Source organism: Eucyclogobius newberryi, unplaced genomic scaffold (assembly GCF_026437365.1).
Source record: "Eucyclogobius newberryi isolate DKJ021-1_F unplaced genomic scaffold, fEucNew1.0.hap1 SCAF_8, whole genome shotgun sequence".
NCBI lineage: Eukaryota > Metazoa > Chordata > Actinopteri > Gobiiformes > Gobiidae > Eucyclogobius > Eucyclogobius newberryi.
This window is the reverse complement of record NW_027316500.1, coordinates 16986257-17001925: the sequence shown is the minus strand read 5'-3', so window position 1 is coordinate 17001925 and position 15669 is coordinate 16986257. Positions and strand designations below refer to the sequence as shown.

The 15669-nt window shown below is 38.0% G+C and overlaps 1 protein-coding gene across 5 annotated transcripts in view; it reads right to left on the bottom strand.

Moving 5' to 3' along the window:
- The window catches only part of kcnq5a (potassium voltage-gated channel, KQT-like subfamily, member 5a), a 71719-nt gene that overhangs the window by 54820 nt on the left and 1230 nt on the right, over nucleotides 1–15669 (bottom strand). The window lies entirely within an intron of this gene.

The window sequence follows — 15669 nt, the reverse complement described above, 5'->3', positions numbered from 1 at the left end:
AGCCCTAATATATATGTACCCTTCAGTGCCAGTATCTATGTGACGCAGCTTCAATTGCAGAGAGGATGGGGGCAGTGGTGTAGAGAGGACCCCTACAGTGGACAATAGGAGCCACTAAACAATATTTCATAAAAGAGTATTCAAATTATAATAGCCTTTTGGATGGTGAAGTGTGGGTTTCTTTAAATTAAATCTATAAATCAGTCACACTTGAATTTAAAATCCCACACAGTTGGGAGAGAGGTAATTTGCCATAACTGTAAATATATATTATACACACATTTTCATACTGTAGTGTACGCAGATACTGACCGAAGTGTTTTGCCCAAGGATATAATGACAACTGTCCCCATAACTCCTCATGAATATATTCCTAAATACATAACTTAGACTATCTTTACTTTTCTTCGTGAGTGGATGTGTATCACGAGGAAAGGACATTTTCCGAGTTTGATTGACCGCAGAACTTGCCCATAGTCATCATAAAATGACTCAATGCACTAATATTTAAACAAGGGCTTTATGTGCAGTCAGGACACCAATTCCCCCTGTGCATCCATCAATCACCATTGCCTTAAATGTTTTAATACATATTATAAACTTGCCAAAATGTGCTTGATTAACATTAATACAAAACTCATCAATGATCCCACAAAATGCAGCCTTTACTTTATGTGAACAAACAACATTGATAGGAGCATCATGATGAATAATGCAAACACAATAATGACGAATCCAGCCTTATGGCGTAAAGCATCTCTGCCTGGTTAATAAGCAAGTTCTGCCTCAACCCCACACAATATAATGACTTTTGTCTTGCCTGTTTCCTCCATCAGACTCTTCACAGCCTGTGGTCATATTTTGGACGTGAAACACATCAGGACATTCCAGGAAGGAACCATCCGCTCTCTCAAGTGATTTCATTTCTAATTGCTTTTATTGACTTGGCAGCAGTGAACGGACCAACCTGACACTGTTTCAACTCAAGTTTCTGAGACAATGAAGTTACAATATGATATTGATGTAGAAAAGTCTGAAGTCAGTTTGACAAACAAACTAAATTTTGACAAGCTAAACATACTGCGCAGTTTAAAGGTCCGCCACCTGCTTATATCTATGGAGAGTTTCGTCTGTATTGTTCCACGGTATGGCCTTCAATTGCAAGTGTTTTTGTTGCAAAACAGCCCTCTTCAGTGTGAGCCCAATGACAAAACTCACTGGTGCCATGGTGGAACAGGTGCCACAGTGGAGCAGCAGTGGCTTTAGTGCATACTGTCATTGTGTCCTTGGGCAAGACACTTCACCCACCTTGCTTACTATGAATAAGTTGTGTTGTCGTTAAAGATACAAAGCGCCACACATAAGGTGGAGGTGTTGACGAGAAAGTAGTTGTAAAAGATGCATACGCTCAGCACAGACGTGTGCAGGGGCAGATAGCGCGCTGAAGTCTAGGGACAGTCAAATATGGGAAATAATAATCTAAAAGTGATATGCCCAACCCGGAGACACCCGTCACACTGGCGCTGTCAAATAAATATAGGAAAGAGCGTCTGGAGTGTCAGCCAGTGTGATCCAATAGATTTGGTTTTCCATCTGGCGGATCACTAAGCACAGATAAAATGTCTGATTCATGTCAGCAAAATTCTTAAATTGAATTAATAGAAAGAAAGGTTTTGGTGTATATTTTTTCCTGTCGTGTGAATCACTTTGAATTGTCTACCAATTGTGCTGTACAAATAAACTTGCCTTGCCTTGCCTTGAATATTGAATAATAACTAAATTGTGACTTTGAGATTGATGGTCCTCTTTCTCAATTAATTTCCAATGGAACTTGCGTGACAATGCAAGAAATCCCCTCAGGTCAGCGTCAAGCAAAAGTAGTGCTCGTAAAAAACTCATGCTCAAGCTCAACATTTTGACAGAGCAATGCACTGACTGAGAAGCGTACAAATTCAGAATCAACATGAATGAATGTCTCCAATTTTAGGAGACAGCTGCCTTTACGGCAATTCAGCTTTTTTTTTTATCTCCCTGTGAAGCCTAGTCAATAAAAGTATTACAGCAAACCCCTTGTGACTATTCATACGTGCGACTTTTAACTCCTAAGTATTTTTAAAACCTCAAAATTCACGGCCAATCAAACGTGTGGGAGACTCACTCTGGAGCAGAGCGTGACATGTGAAGCTGTCGCTGGACACAGCAGTTCATCGCTCCCCGTGAGTTTGATTTGAAACCTGCTGCGATGAGTGTCGCTGTCGTATGTTGCCCCCCGTGTGTTCAGCCCATAATGCAGTATTATTATTGGATCAGACCTGTCACATGCCCTGGTATCGTCATCTGTTTGTCTTTCAGTTTAATGCCATACAGTGGAACATTCTTGGCAAATTTCTGGAAAGTTCAATGTTGGAAAATGCCCATGGGATTTATTGGGAATTTATGAGAATAAACAAGGAATTGTCTGAAGAAGGTTTGTGGCCCGAAACGTGTGTTGAAATATTGAGAACTCTTTTGTGTATTAACTTTCATTCAGAATCAGAATCAGAAAGAAGATTATTGCCATTGAAAATGAACAGGATTCAAAAACTAGACACTTGTTTCGACTCATGCTCAGGACCCAGCATGCAGGTTTAGTAATTATTTGGATGTGCATATCTTTTTCTACAATTGACAAAGAATTAATGTACAGACTCATAACAACCTGAAATAATGCAAATACACATACTGTATATCTGTGCTTTTATAATCACATTACAGAGAGTAACCCCATCATCATAGAGATGTTCTAACAGGAGTCAATGTCATATGTTATATTTGTGTCTCGGATGCTCTCAAAATCTCAAGATGAAATCTGCAAAAATATAACATTTAATACGTATTCCCAAACTTCCCAAACTTAAATTCCTATGAGAATTTTACGGAATTCTTTTGTGGAAAACTTAATAACGAGTCCAGGGTAAAAGCAGGTATCATGCTCTCCCAATGGGATCACTTTGGACAAGTCTAGAACCAGCATTTTAACTCACACACGGAGGCAGCAGCAGAAACAGAGTCTGTACTTCCTCCCCCCAGACACTTGTTCGTGTTCTCAGCTGAAACTTGACCCAAACTTCTATAATAGGAAATTACATTTGCTCTGGCCTACAGAAATGTTTCACTACAATTTGTAAAATCTGGAATATTGATTTAATGCATTTGGATTATGTATTAGGTACAAAACACAAAATGATGCCGTATACGTAGCACTAAATTCATATTATTTGCTTTGCATATAATTTCAAATAGCAGGTTTACAAAATAATTGTTTTTGTTGAGGATGGATAAGAGCATTGGTTAAACGCTCAAAAAGTCAATTAAGCATAATAGTATAGATGTATTATAGAATAATATTAGCGAATGCAGGTATTACTTAAAAAATATAAACACATAACATAAATAGACCTGCTGATATCCCGCAGCTGGATAAACCAAGGCCCCAGAGAGATGTATTGATCTAATGGCATGTTTGGCGTTCTTCATCGTAGTGTGTTGACTCAATCCAGTTGTTGCAACGATAAGTTAAAGAAAGCAGTGGTGTTGAACGGAGTGGGTGTCGCCATGGAAACACCCTTAAGGTTTGATACAATGGACAGAGAAAGGCCAAGACTGATGAAGGAGCACCGGGATTACGTGATGGCCCGAGAGACATTTGAGCTGCTCATTAACAAAAAAGCCATACTGAGCTGGGGACGGGCATATGCAGTGCGTAATTAGACACAATAAAGGTCTCCCGAGCTCCTATTATCATTGCCATTACAAATGTAAAGGCCACAAGCACCCAACTCATTATACTGATGTTTGCAAATGCTTTCACCATTCACAAGCTTCTTAGTGTGGAGGTTTATCAGCTTTGGAAATGAGACGCATCAAGGTGAAGAGATTATTTTGAATGATGAGCTCTTTGAAAGGAAACTCAAAGTACGTATAATAAAGTGGAAGCATAGCTGTTTTGCCTGCAGACTATGAGAGTAATGTAATACGGTGTCAATATAATTGAAAAATAGAATGTCTCTTTAGTCAAAGAGGAAGATTTTTAAACGAAACTAAGCATAAACCTAATTCAAGGCATTGCCCCTTTCTCGCAGTGGTTTAGCTAGTACATAAACCCTTTGAAATAATTTCAAAAGAAATTCTTATTCCAAGTCTTGTGCATGAATCAATCAACGAAAGGGGGGGTTGGCGTGGCACAGGCAAAAACTCAATAACTCTGTTATGTAGAGTATAATAAGTAAGTATAATGAACTGCATCATAGTGAAAAGGCAGATTAAGCTATGCAGTTGTTCAGAAACATTCCCTTTTCTGCTGTGGTCCATGATTCTTCTAATCTTAGTAAAAGAATTAGTCGAAAAACATTTGACTTTTTTCTTGAATATAATTGTGACCCCAACAAATGTTTTACATGATACATACCGTATGTATAATATAATGTAATACAATACATATATTATATGATGCTAGATGAATGTTGTATAAACAAACTGCCTGTTAAGTTATGCCTGTAATGTGTTTAAGGCGAGCTGTGCTGTATAATGATCCAGTTGTACATAAAGTAATATAATCACATCATTACATTCCCATGTTGTTGCACATTAACCAGGCCTAAATCCAGACTAGACCATTGCATTGCAGGAAAACATAAGTTGGTACAAAGCAGCTTAGCAAATAGTGTTGTAAAAATATGTGTATGATCATATAATTTTCAGAACATGCTGATCCCGAAGAAGGACAAACTTTTGAACTCGCTCTGTTTCTCGTCTTGCAGACCATACTTAATGGGGCATTTCCAAAAAGTTGTAAACATTAATTTTAGGAAACAGGTTTACAAGCTTTCCAAAGTTTATGGGATGAAGTGTCACAAAGCACTTTTCCAGAAATTTAGGTTCAACGTACAAGCAGGCCTCCCTCTGTCTTTCAGATATTTGGATATTTTGATCATCTACTTCCAATTAAAGACCACGGGCTAGTGCCAGCAGAGTCACAGAACAGAGGGTGGCTCAATGTTGTAATATTTCTTTAAATTATTAGAACTACTAAAAGAAGTGCATAATGGAAAAGCATTTACACATGATTTCAACACAAAGAGGCTGCCAGGGAGTTAAAAGGACTTCTTGGCTGGCAAATGCAATTATTTTAAGATTGATGGAATAATAAAACATTTTCTATTATTTTATTTCCAACACTTCTGCCATTGTCTGGTGAACTGAGGACAATGGGAAAGCAATTAAAATGCTTGCAACCAGTTTGAAAGCGTCACAGGACAGCATTTGTGTCAGTGATTTGGTGACTGTTATGCAGAAACAACCTCCTCCATTTATTTTTTTCCAACTGATCACCATAAATAGGTTCAATAGCAAACTCAGATTACAAGAATCAGTAACTATTCGAATGTTATGTATTCAAAGGTGAAATGAGCCATGAACCAATGGCTTGATGTCCCTATATCACAAAAGTAAGTACAAGTTTGACTTTACAAGCTACACTTAACAATGTGTGTAAAAAATAACAGTCAAGTACAACAAGTTCATAATACTTAATCAACTAATAAAAATAATGTAATCAACTATCTATATAGATTTTGGATATTCAGGAAGTAATCAACTCAACGACCTTCACAGCCCTGTCTTAAAGGGATTATTGCTGATTTGTGCAGTTTCCATGACGGACTCATTTCTTGCATTCAAACATTCATATTTTTATGGGAATAAATTAATACGCACATTTCACAAGATTCAAGGATCAAATTCAGTTTTATTGTTGCAGAAATGCTACCTGTTGCAAACAGAGCACCAACACTACTTCAGGCTTTGTGAATGGTTTGTAATAGATGCAGACAACGCACAGTGGTGGGATTTATTCATTTACAAGATGGAATAAATCTCTTTTAATGCTGGAGTATGAGGCCAATATAAACCACAATGTCTAATGATGAGAAATGTTTAGGACATCACAAACTCTGTCTGTGTCGCCAAATCACACACACACACAACCAAAGAGTCCAACATTATCACTTTAAATTAGCCCACACGCAGGATGCCATTTTCATATCTTAAAAGGTAGGCTGTGTTCTTATTTGCGGATGTCATTCTGTCCTACCATCTTTTAATGCTCAGTACGCACCGCTGTACTCATCCACTCCTTTCTTTCCTTAACAAGGTCAGGAGACGGAGGGAGGGACATTTGTCATTAGTCTGCCGTGGTGTCCAAGTTGAACACTTTGTCAAGGCTCGCATGGGGCTACTGGTGTTTCTGGGTCGCAAAAAAAATCGATGTTGATTATAGACTGAAGATGGAACAAGTTTGTATGCTACTGTTACTCAAATACTGTCAAATGTTTCCTGAATAAACTTAACACAGAAAGGATAAAGGTACCATTTTTGTGTGTATCTGACCATTGTAAATCAGTTGCATTTCTTACTGTTACTACTAGGGATGTGGGATGTCCCGATCCGATCACGTGATCGGAAATCGGGCCCGATCACGTAGTTTCAGACTCGATCGAAATCGGATGTCACCCCCCAATCACTGATCGGATATCAATTTTACTCTTATGTTTGATCAGCCCTATATTTCAAGCTCATTATTAGTCTCTCACCTCAGTATAACACATGAATGGATCGCGACATTTTAAACTTAAACTTTAGTTTTGTTTAACAACACAGATTAAGGAAACATGCTCAATAACTTGGGCATCTGCAGGCAACGGGTCGAAGTAATTTTGCGCGACAAACGCTGCTAATATGAAGAAAGCCATGGGTGAGACGACGTGCGGTTTGGGCGAGGGCGTCTTCACCATTCCGGGGCACAGACACGGGGTTCGGGCTGATAGTGTGGCGTGATAGACACTGTGGCTACCGCGAGGATCAGAACATTCGCCCCTGGCTTAATCTCGACTCGACATTCAGACGGATTTCATCAAGAAAATTTTTATTATGTAAGCTAGAAGAGAATTAAGAGTGCAGTTCTGAAAAGCACCTTATGGCCTTGCTTTATGACACTGTTGCACTTTCATTTAATATGCACTTTGCTTATTTGTTTACATGCCTGCTGGGTATTTTAAGTTGAGCTGCTATTTTTATTTAATTCAAATTTTGCACGATTATTTCTTATTCAAGCTACCTCAAAGAAAAGTGCACTTTTAAAGTGTTAAGAAATAAAATTAAAATTGGGGACAACCTGTTTATGTTGCATTTGTAAATTTTTTGAAATGTGCTATGAAAGTATCGGATCGGGACTCGGTATCGGCAGATAAAATCAGATGACTCGGAATCGGATTGGGGCTAAAAAAACCTGACAGGGACATCCCTAGTTACTACTATTACTAAAGTACTATTACAACTTCCATTAACTGCTATTAAAGGTTGAATGGACGATTTTTTGGCCCAAATCTGAGTCTTATTTCCTCGTGGCGTGGACTGCCGATTAGTCCTGCCACGTATCAATCATAAAACGCACCTACCGCTCACCTGCAGCCGCGTGCCGATCGTCCCCACGTTTCCGCGTGTCTAAGCGCATTGATCTATCATAATATAGTTCCCTCAGTGTACGGGACGAAATTAAGATGGAGAAAGACTGTTCGAGCTGACTCAGAAGAAGACGGAAATCTACGGAAGACGAGAGATGTGATGCGCTCCATTGCGCTAATAAACACAGGTGTGTGTTGTATCAGTCCGCACGGGGGAGTGCGCATGCGCACTTCCGCCTGCGTTCTCAAATCGCCGAAAAATCGTCCATTGTGCCTTTAATGCGTATAATTGGTACTATTATAACTACTACCACTGCTATAACAACTTTTGTTACTACTGTTGTTCAAAACTAACCAGTATTCACATTTAACCACATCCATTATATTGGTCACATTTATTTTTAGTTAAAGCTGTACTATGTAACTTTTCTGATGGATGGTCTGCCACCTGCTTGCTTCCATGGAGATCTTGTATTGTTTTGCTTGGAATATTTCACAGTATTAAAAGGTATCTCCATTAGCAGGTGACCCTTAGGTGGCTAAGTTTTAGGTCAGATCTGTGGAGCGGCGACCATGTTTTTCAATGTATTTTTCAGCAACAACACCCTTGTTTTGAGAAGATAAGGTTATTGTCATATTGTGGAACATTCTAGATACAGCAATAATAGGTGGCAAATCCTCCACCAGAAAAGTAGCATTGTGCACCATTAAGTCTTCATTTATATATATTTTATGTGTTATTTTACTGATTGATTCCACTGCAGTAAAGCACTTCCTTTCGGTGTGTTCTGCACACTAAGAGCATTACCCTTGAAATTCTATGTTTAATATTGCAAATAAGGGTGTGATATTTCTACACTTTTCATGTTCGTCTGATACTTACACTTTAACTAATACATTTGAATACAGTTTGAAAATATCTTTTGAATTGCTATATTGAATTGCTCCTTTAGGGAACGAAATAGGTATTCTTCATGTTGTTTTCAAATTATATAAACCTATGCACAAACTATGCACGCAATAGATGCATTGTAAACACACTTTATATTTTTCTATGTCTACTGTATATGGAGCCATTTTGCTTTAGTGAGTCAAGTCATTCAGGTAGAATCTCCTCATTCCTGGTCAGTGTAAGAATCTTGACGTCATTACTTAGTGACAACTTTTTTTTAAAGGAAATTAAATGACCTGGCATATAAAATGACCAAGACATTTTAACACAAATGAAATGAAAGTGAAATTAAGTTTGACACAGTGGTTTTGTTCAAATGGTGAAATCTAATAGACTTAGATTATTACCTTACCTGTTCCCTCTCATTAGTATTGCATTATGACTTCATGAATGCAGAGCTAAACTGCATCAGCAGCATTTCCCCACTTATTGCAGAGGGCATCTGAAATGCATTAGCTGTCTTTATGGACAGAGACACCTGCGAATGTCATCTCACTAATGAAGATGCTGTTAGCCTTTTTGTAGCGGGAGCATGCTAATGACAGGTCCTCAAGGATTCTCTATCTACCATTGTAAGTACACATGCATTAGCGTCCAATGTTCGAGCAGCTAGTAGAGGAAAAATCTATAACAGTGCTATTAAAACACCGGATTTGATATATAATAATGTGTATAACGGGCAAAGTAGGAAATCAGACATTCTACAGAAACTGAAACGACAAAGCAAAGTAGGAGATGATCAATATTCTCTACTTTGCCTAAGGGCATTTCGCCTAAGTAGAGTACTTTGCCCCTCCCCCAGGGAAATCTGCACATATCAGATGTAATTTCCTGTCAATTGGAGAATTGTAGATACAAAAATCCAAATATACAACAATACAGTAAATTAGACTATAATGTCCCAATATATGCTTTTAAATCCAGAAATGTTGGGGTTGTAATTGCGTTTTACCTGACAGAGTACAGATTTTTTTTTACTGTGCAACAAGTGTGTGTGTGTGTGTGTGTGTTGACTGTTGGTCACATGTTTGACAGGAGGAGGAGGAGGACTCACTCTGCGACTCTAAATACTATGGCTTGGTTGTATGATGGGTCTAAATTAAATTAATCAATAAAACGTTATTCATAAAGCGTAGTTTATACAAAGGCAAGTTAAATATTTTGTCCCTGTCTCATTGTGAGATGATCCACATTTTTGAGCCACGACTCAAAGTTTTCCCCATGTTCACGCCGCAGATGGCCAAAATTGTGCAGTGGACCTTTTTTTTATAGTTCTTTCAGATTTTAAAATATTCAGTCAGATCAACAGCACATCATAATAATCACAAATACTTTCACATATAAGTGCAATAAAATGTTCAAATTCCACTATTAGCCTGCACAGTGCTCTAATAAGGTGTGATGTTATTCAAACAGCTGTCTTGTTTTGTCAGTGGCGTTGCTCTGTTGGCTGTGGTCCTGTGAGAGAGCTTACGTTAACAAAACATCCAGACAGTCCACATTAGGCCGAGCCCCGTCAATGGATCCAGCTCTTCGCCCGCACTCACACTACAGAGCAATTTTCACACACGCATTCACAGGCACAATTGCACTTCTCTGTCCCGCCAAAACCATCTCCGACTCGCTCAGAGTTACACTGTGGTGGCATCTGGAAGTCATACAGGTTTTAGTATGCACGCCCATGGAAATCAGTGCACAAGAAAAGAGTGTATTTATAAATACTGATTGGTACAACAATGATAATCAAGATTTTGATCAATGCAGTTCAAAAGCATGGCCTGTTTGTTATGCAAGGACTCATATACATGTTTACACAGTAGAAGAATTGTTGGTTTGCAACTTGTTTTCATTGTGTCAGTGCATCATGAACGGGTAATTAAAATCAAAAGGTAATTAAATACTCACATTCAGTCAAAGCCCATGAATTATAATATTTGCTTAATGTGTCCTATAGTAAAGCGAGAGAGCGGTGCATGTGGTGTGTGATTGTAAAGGCAGTTCAGGCTCATCCCATACATTAGGGCTGTGTAATATCACTTTCCTATAAGTGATCTGTTCTTCTGTATCTACCTCTGTATCTACCTGCGTTGCACCAATGAAATTTCCCCATGTGGGACAATAAAGGAATATCTTATCTTATCTTATCTTAATATTGAGAAAACTGGCAAATGGTACATAACAGATCTGCTCATTGTAAGTATACATAAGATGTATAATTTGATATATATTGATATAGACTTTCTATATAGTCAGAAGTGTATACGAGCAAACAAACCATATATACTGTACTCTCATAAATCAGTGGCCATCTACATTGGAGTCAAGGCAGTTGATGTGTCTTGCACAAGGAGAGAATGATAATAGGCTGAACAAATTAACTAACTTGGATTTTGTGGCAACATATTCATGAATTGGTATAATCTACAGAAAAAGATGTCTGCCTTTGAATATCTAATTCAATTTTGGGGGGTAAAATATAGAGTAATGAATACAAAAGGGTAATGGTAAATGATATAGACAAAAAGAGGGCAACAAAACAGAAAGTCAAATTGCGCTTACCAGTGAAGTATAGTCCCTCTGATCTTTGTAATTCAAAGCAATGACAGATGAAGGCAACATCAAAACTGATCTGATCGCTCACTGAATCTGAACAGGCTAATTAGGCTTTTAACATGTATAAAACAGCAAAGAGAGGCTAGTTGAGAGAACTATCTTGGATGGAAGCCAAAATAACAACGTTCTGTAGATCAGTAGTGTGCGATCAAGGCAAGCAGTGATTACCCAATAAAATCTAAAATTAAAACAAAACTATTTAAATTATTGAAATTGTTCTGAAATACTCAGATAAGCCTGTTTTCCCCTCACTTCTGCTGCTGAAGCTTGGCTGGAAGTCACGGTGTCATTTAGTGGCATCTACAGGCCGCTGAGCAGTACTGCAGGAAGCTTGGTTCTTCTTCTCTCACAGCTGCACAGTCTCTAACATGAGCTTTTAGAACCAGAGCAGCTTGTTTTCGGGGTCCGCACATGCGCTCTGAGGACCACACAGCCTCAAACCATGCTGAATAAACCTGTGTAGGAATCTTGGATGTTTGCAGGTTTTGCCCTAAATGCACATGTGCAGAGAAGAAAAACTGCAGCACCAAGTTTTAACAAGTGACTTAAAAACTATCTTTTAGAGACAAGTCATTGTTTGTAGCTCAGACTCGAATGTCTAATGATTAGATGTTAGTCAGAAATACAAGGAGTCCTTTAATAACAGAGCACTAATTTGTTTAATGAATTGATCCATGTGGCATTTACCACGTAAGCTAGTTTAGCTCAGTAAGATAGGCGTTTGCCCTTCATGTGGAAGACTGACGTTCGAGACTGACCTTTTGAATTTAAAGTTATTTTTCTTCACTTTTGTTGTTATCCACTAAATATTGATGACCATTCGAGGTCTGCTTGCCCCTCGATAAAAGTCACTGCACGCTACTGCTGCAGATGTGACGCACTGTTAAAGAAAAACACACTGTGCATGTTTTATGAAATAATTTGTTCATAATCTTGGCTCTAGAAAATGGTGGTTTCATTTTTGTGTTATAATGTCCCCGTTGATCCTTCAGTTGGTGGTTTTATGTTACTTCTGTAACCGTAACTGCCTTGCAGCTGACTAACTAAACAGCCTGCCCTTCTCCATTACACAGATTTCACATCATCAGTTTAAGACCCTTTTGGTATTGTTGGTTTGCCATTCATCACATATTGAATATGGGTTATAGTATCATTCATTTTACCAAGTGAAAATACATAAATAAATCTAATCTAATGGAAGTGTGGTTGCCATCTGTGCCAACCGCTTCTCCAACTACAAATCATATGTCACACTTACATGTCCAAGCAAAGTGGGTGAAGTGTCTTTTCCCAAAACAGGGTGACAACACTGCCAAAGCATCACAACTAACCTTCAGTTTAGTGGGCAACGTTTATATTAACAACCCACAAGAAAGGACAATGTCTACTGACAAACGTTCTATACAAACTAATATCCTGTAGTTCTTTTCATCTTTTTTCTAAATCGCCCCTCAACAATTTATCAGCTCCCGGGCTACTTCTGGCCTGGATGTCTAAGAAGCACTATGAAACCTAAACACAGAAGCCCTTTTATTTCAGTCAGGTGTCTCCAGTGCCAAGGAGACAAAGTGCAGTCTTCTTAGGATTCCTTTCATCTCCTCCACTTCCTGCAGGGTTAGACTGTGGAGTATCAATGTACATGCTGTTTCATAGTTCACTCACAGCTCACTGTATTTAGTCACAAGAAGGCTTATTCAGCTCACTCTACTCAGAGACAAACTAAAAGCTATAGGTGAATTTAAGGAGCCGTCATTACAGGACAGGAAGCATTCAATATGGCTGGTAATCCACAAGCTCTTTTTTTACAATGCCGATTAAAAGCTAATGCATTTGACATTTACCAAGAGCTGATATCTTTCTACACTGGTTTTAATGTTTTGGAAGTAGTTCCTTGTAGTGTTGTCACAATTAGTTGGCAATTAATACTGGACCAATATCAGACTAATGTAAATAGTTTTTTGAACATTTTAACGCAAAGAGAGCACTGCAAAAGAAAAAAAGTGACTGGTTTGTTGAGAAACTGCAATCATACTATTTGGGGAAAAGCATATAAATCAGCCCTAAAACATCAACAGAGTTCACCGTCAGTTGCTCTGGATCTGGAAACAAAATGATATTTATTTTGTTTTCAGTATTGATACCAACTCTAATGAGTTTCAACATTAGTTTCAGTATTGATTAGTATCTGCTAGCATCTTGCTCATGCAATTTCGGGTTCAAACTGCACATTAGTAAGAAAAATAGAAAACAGCGCTCTTGTGGAGAGTAATTTTCCTCCCAACACTGAATAGCTACTAGTGTCAATGAAGGCAATTTAATGCCAAAATGATCACAATGGTGCTAGTTTCCAATAGTGGCAGTCACTTATTATGGTTATCATTATATTGTTTAATGGTTCTACTTCAAAGATGGAGAGTTTCTCTTATTAAACCTCTCACTTAAAACTTCTCATTAGTAAAATGTAAGACAGACAAATTTATGACTTTGAGTAATAGCGCAAATGAAGATAATAACAGGAACTTGTCTGATCAAATGTGACTAGCCAAAAACACGGCATCTCATTATGGAATAGTCTTACTTTCTGCAATGTGGGAGCACAATTTGTCTTTTTTCTGAAGAACGTCTGGAATTCCTTGAAAGATGGAAGCGTTCACTGACACCTTGCATATAAACACAAATCCAGTCTAGCATCTTTTTCCATGTTGCTCAATGCAAGTTTAATGATCAAAGCTAATTTCTCTTATGGAAAACTTTTTTGTTTTATTCTGCTCACATGTGAATGTGTTTATTGAAATGCTTGTGCATGTTGCATTTGAGTAATTATTAGCATGTTAGTCTGCATTGTACAGTCTGTGGTTGTGGTAGACTTGTGCATGGAGAATTAATTATCTGTGGTGTCCTCATCAGTGTTAGCATGGTGAAGATGGACGTGAGCAAAGAGGAAATCCACTTATTTTAATGTCATCTGACTCACACAGCAAAGAGGACATTTACACTGTTGTCTTTTTCATATAGGTAGCTTCCATGTATTTAGCACAGATATTTTGAAGATGATGGAAATTGAAGCACAATGAAGCTAAATATGTGACTGTTCATTCATTCATTCATTTTTTTTCCACAACACATAGACATAAACATTACAGGGCCAATTTAGAGTCGCCAATTTTGCCTAACACATGCATGTCTTTGGATGGTGGGAGGAAGCCGGAGAACCCGGAGAGAACCCACGATAACACGGGGAGAACATGCAGACTCCACCCAGAGAGATCATGTGATGTTGGTAAGATAAGATATTCCTTTATTGTCCACACATGGGGAAATTTCATTGTTGCAACGCAGGTAGATACAGAGGAAAAGGACAGATAACTTATAGGAAGTTTAAAAAACACTTAATAGAAGAACTCTTATAAACAAAACTCTTGTAAAAACACTTATATGTGACTGTATGTTTACACAACCACAGTGTGTTTAAAGTAGACATGCTTTTTGCGGTGTTTAGTATTGAACTTTAACATGTATAAATCCTGATTTTATGTTTTGTTCATTGTAAACCACAATATTGTTCTTAAACGATTTAATAATATAATCATGTCCATTGACTTCCTTTTTAAAACTGCAGAAGACGCTAACGATGAGGGAACACATTATAACATGGTTAAAAGCTCATAAAACATTTTACATGATAAACAAATTAGGACAATGTGGGAAGCAGAGTTGGAGGTTGCAGAGCTCAAAGCAGACCTAACCATGTTATAATTGTTTTTTTAGTTGTCTCTAGAATGATTTATGCATGATTGATCTTTATTATCCACCTATACATGCCCACCACACTGAAGTTGTGTTTTTTCTTATACAATCAATGATACACTTAAAGCTGCGTCTCGTAACCATTTTGATTAGACTGCTGCTCCACCGTGGTAGCAGGTTATTGCTTTCTTGTCTTGACGTTTATAGTGACAGAATGAAAAGTATTACAGATAAAATATCCCAAAAATATGAAATAACGATCCACATGTGTCATAGATTACAACAGTATAACAAGAATGTAGCAGACAAGCGTGTAATATGTCTTCTTCTTAAACATCTTGATTGTGGAAAACCAATATATATATTTTTTTAATAGTAGAGTTAGGGATGCATAACAGCTGGTCTATTTCTGAAATGCAATTTGAACAAAACTTGAGATCATGGAGATGTTAAGATTTGATCTATTTTCAGTCTTGTACATACATATTTTTCTGGTGCGTTGAAATTGCATCCAGGCGAGTTCAATTGATAAACCGCTCCGTGGTATCAAGTGCACTACAGTACACTAGACTACTATTAACATCTGAACCAGAGAGGCCATTCTTGACTATCAACATTCATTACTCACTTCCTCCATCTTTGATAGCTTCTACTCATCTTCCAGTGGGCTTTCTCACTTGAATCATTTAAATAAATTGTCTCATATGCAGCTGATCCAAACTACGCCAACCCAAGTAAAGTGTGGGAGGATGGTCAAAAGCAGATGTAACAACTTAACCCCCACGACCCCAGCTGTCCGGCCCAGGCAAATAAAATGTCAACATCCGGCTGTAGTGGCCCCACCTTTGACAGTTCCAT